This window comes from Nannospalax galili, unplaced genomic scaffold, assembly GCF_000622305.1.
Source record: "Nannospalax galili isolate Female #2095 unplaced genomic scaffold, S.galili_v1.0 scaffold1364, whole genome shotgun sequence".
Taxonomy (NCBI): Eukaryota; Metazoa; Chordata; class Mammalia; order Rodentia; family Spalacidae; genus Nannospalax; species Nannospalax galili.
Window position 1 is genome coordinate 265,427 of NW_008350758.1, and position 4,043 is coordinate 269,469.

General features: G+C 38.3%; 1 pseudogene; it reads left to right on the forward strand.

Annotated features, from left to right (window-relative positions):
* The first annotated feature begins 2,034 nt into the window (after positions 1-2,034).
* LOC103745888 lies at positions 2,035-3,831 on the forward strand (annotated as a pseudogene).
* Positions 3,832-4,043: the final 212 nt, after the last annotated feature.

Sequence of the window (4,043 nt, forward strand, 5' to 3'; positions counted from 1 at the left end):
GTGACACACTCTGGATGTCACACTCAGGACAGTTGCTGTGTAGGAAGAGCTGAAGCGTGCAGGGAAACTCCTGAAGTCGATTACCAACACCTTGATGCCAACTGCGGGCACTAGCCTGTAGGAAGAGTGGAAACGTGCTGGGAAAGTCATTGTGGCTGATTACTAAACACCTTGATGCCAACTGTGGGCATTAACCTGTAGGAAGAGCGGAAGCTTTTAGGGAGAAGCTGGTCTGAAAATACCCAGCCGGATGCAAACCAAATTGAAATGCTAAAATTTTTATCTAAAAGAATTGAAAGACGGGCAGACAAAAAATTTGAAAAATTAATAAACTCTAATCCAAGTAATGTTGTCTGGTACATAAGAAAGAAAGAAGTCAAATTCTTATACTATCTTGCTAATTTATTACATAAGTAGGATATGGATAAATTAATTAAGAAATTTGCAAATGCTAGGATAACCCCTGTGACAGGAAGAGAACGTGAGGGTGAAACAGAGGAAAAATGGATGGATACAGCTAACACAGTGAAAAATAAGGAAGGAATGAAAAGTACAAGTGTGAAATCCGAGCTGACTAGACCAGAAACTGTTCAACACATTCTAGAAAGAGCAAACGGGTGAAGTGCCGGCTCTTTTAGTTAAAACAATCCAAGATTTGGATAAAGACAGACTTACTGGAAAAAGGCTAGCCTTAAATGTGGTAAGAGCTAGCATATCTCGAGATAAAGTAGGAATGGATAGAATGACAGACAGCTCACCAAGTATGTCATTCCCAGTAACCACTAGCACAAAGAAGGTACCTATACTTAAAAGAATAACAAGTACATTAAAGTTAGCACCAAACTTTAGTACTCCAGTAACCCCCAGGCCTGGGACAAAACAAGAAGGAGTACGCTATGATGAAACAAGGGCTTATACCTCACAAGAAATTAGCGCGCTAAGACAGGATTATGCACAGAATGGTAAAACTGATGCAGAATTCATGTTCAGATTATGGCAAAAAGGTGCTGATACAGTAATGATGACAGAGCAAGAAATGTGTAAATTAAAAAATATTGTAGAGAACCCTACAGTTATGGATGCTCTTGAACATGTATTAGATACACGTAAAGGGGATACACATCCTCTACTAGACTGGATTTCAGCAGCATGGAGATTAGCATTTCCAACCCTAGATATATCACAGTTTGAAGCATCTGGGGGATGGACAGATTATACACAAGTAATAGCAATTCTAAGAAAATTGGGAATCCTTTATTTCATATATAATGCAATACCAACCCCACAAGCAGCTCCATTATTACCTCAGTTTAAGAAACTTATACTGAGAGGAGCTCCAAAACATCTAAGGATGAGCCTAGCAGCTCCATTACAGACGCTAGGAACAATTGCAGAAGCAATTGATTTCTTTAAAAATTACAGGGATCTAGACAAAGATAGAGTACTTTCTTTTCAAGTACAAAGGAAAGCAGAAAGTAAATGGAAACCTAAGATATTTAGACAAATTAAACCCTTTGGTAACTATAGACCAAGATTCCAAAACAGAAATGTTAAGCAACCTGATCCATTCCAGAGAATCATAGGTAGTCCTATTGAGACAAATCTGGGAAATAGGCGAATCAGACGAAGGGCCCCGTCTCGCTTCAACCAGAGAACTTTTGGAAATAGGAATGGAGGAAAGAACTTTCAGAATATCTCTATTAATAGGAATCATTTTTTAGGGGAAAGATTTCATCCATGGGGACGCCCAGGGATGACAAGAAAACCTCAGGAATACAGAAAGAGATACTAATGATAAAGGAAAATGTGAAGCAGGATATTAGACCATTCATTGCTTTACCTATAATAACAAATAAAGGTGAAAAATTATGCAAATGGCTCTTAGATACTGGTAGTGAGATCTCAATATGTACAGAATTTAGTGATAATTTTAGAGGAACTAAGCAAATAGAAATACAAGGTGTGAATAGTGTTAAGTTAGTACCTGTTATAAATGTTAAACTAAAAGTTTATGATAAAATATATAATGTAGACATGGGCCTTCTTGAAGTATCACAAAATTTGAAAATGGAAAATGAAGAGTTCAGGAAGAGATACAGTGATGCTACATCTAAAGCTCTACAGCTTGAAGAAGATATTGTGTCAGTGACACATAAAGCAATTGAAAAAGAAACTGAATTAGACAGTTTAAAGGATAAGCTCAGGAAGGCACAACATGAAAGAGAACAACTTGAATGTCAGTTGAAGACCGAAAAGGATGAGAAGGAACTTTATAAGGTGCATTTGAAGAATACAGAAATGGAAAATACCAAGCTTATGTCAGAGGTCCAGACTTTAAAGAATTTAGATGGAAACAAAGAAAGCATGATTACTCATTTGAAAGATGAGATTGGCAGACTGCAATTGTGCTTAACTGAAAAAGAAAATCTACAAAGGGCTTTCCTGCTTACAACCTCAAAAGAAGATCCATCATTTCTAAAGGAGCAACTTCGTAAAGCAGAGGGACAGGTTCAGGCAACTCAGCAAGAAGTTATCTTTCTGGCTAAAGAACTCAGTGATGCTGTAAATGTTCAAGATAAAACAATGACAGATTTATATACTGCACGCTTGGAAAACGAGAAAGTGAAAAAGCAGTTAGCTGATGCACTGGCAGAGCTTAAATTAAATGCTGTGAAGAAAGATCAGGAAAAGACTGATACACTGGAACATGAACTGAGACGGGAAGTGGAAGATTTGAAACTCCGTCTTCAGATGGCTGCAGATCATTATAAAGAAAAATTTAAGGAGTGCCAGAGGCTCCAAAAACAAATAACAAACTTTCAGACCAGTCAGCAAATACTCACACTGTCTTCACCAAAAGAATTGGGAATCAGCAGAAAGTGAATGATGCTTCAATAACCACAGACCCAGCTGCTTGTGCTTCTACCATGGATACAAAGCCACCAGTGTCTTCTGCAGAAACAGATTTTGACATGTTATCAAAGGATCAATTCTGTGAAATGACCAAAGAAATTGCTGACAAAACAGAAAAGTATAATAAATGTAAACAACTCTTGCAGGATGAGAAAACCAAATGTAATAAATATGCTGATGAACTTGCAAAAATGGAGCTGAAATGGAAAGAACAAGTGAAAATTGCTGAAAATATAAAACTTGAACTAGCTGAAGTCGAGGACAATTACAAACTACAATTGGCAGAGAAAGACAAAGAAATAAATGGTCTAGCTTCACATTCGGAAAACATCTCCAGAGAGAAGGAACTTAAAAGTTTAGAAAATCCAAAAGGAAGGAAGATGGATGGTCAGACCCCCCAGCAGGTCTCACGATGTCTCAACACATGCTCAGAGCCAAATGGACTTGTCCCAACACTGCCAAATGCACAGCCAGTTCTGCAGTATGGCAACCCTTATGCAGCACAGGAAACGAGATGGAGCAGATGGTGCTTTTTATCCAGATGAAATCCAAAGGCCACCTGTGCGAGTCCCCTCTTGGGAAGACAATGTTGTCTGCAGCCAGCCTGCTCGAAACCTTAGTCGGCCTGATGGTTTAGAAGACCCTGAGGACAGTAAAGAAGATGAAAATGTGCCCATTGCCTCTGATCCAGCAAATCAGCATTTACGTGGTCATGGAGCAGGCTTTTGCTTTGATTCCAGCTTTGATGTTCACAAGAAGTGTCCCCTCTGTGAATTAATGTTCCCTCCCAACTATGATCAGAGCAAATTTGAGGAACATGTTGAAAGCCACTGGAAGGTGTGCCCAATGTGCAGCGAGCAGTTTCCTCCTGACTACAATCAGCAGGGGTTTGATCAGAATGTTCTAAATTTTGACTAGCTTTTATTATGAGTTAGTACAATTTAGAAGTTTAAAAAAATCACCTCAAATAGACCACTAAGGATAAGGAGACTACAAAGTATCACTTTCATGTACTCTTCTGCACTTTTCTGAACAAGACCTTCTTTGAGTTTGGTATTATTAGGGCCAGGGTCCATCTTTGACTTATCAATAAATACAGTTTTAATTTTGTTAATATTACTTAAGAAAAG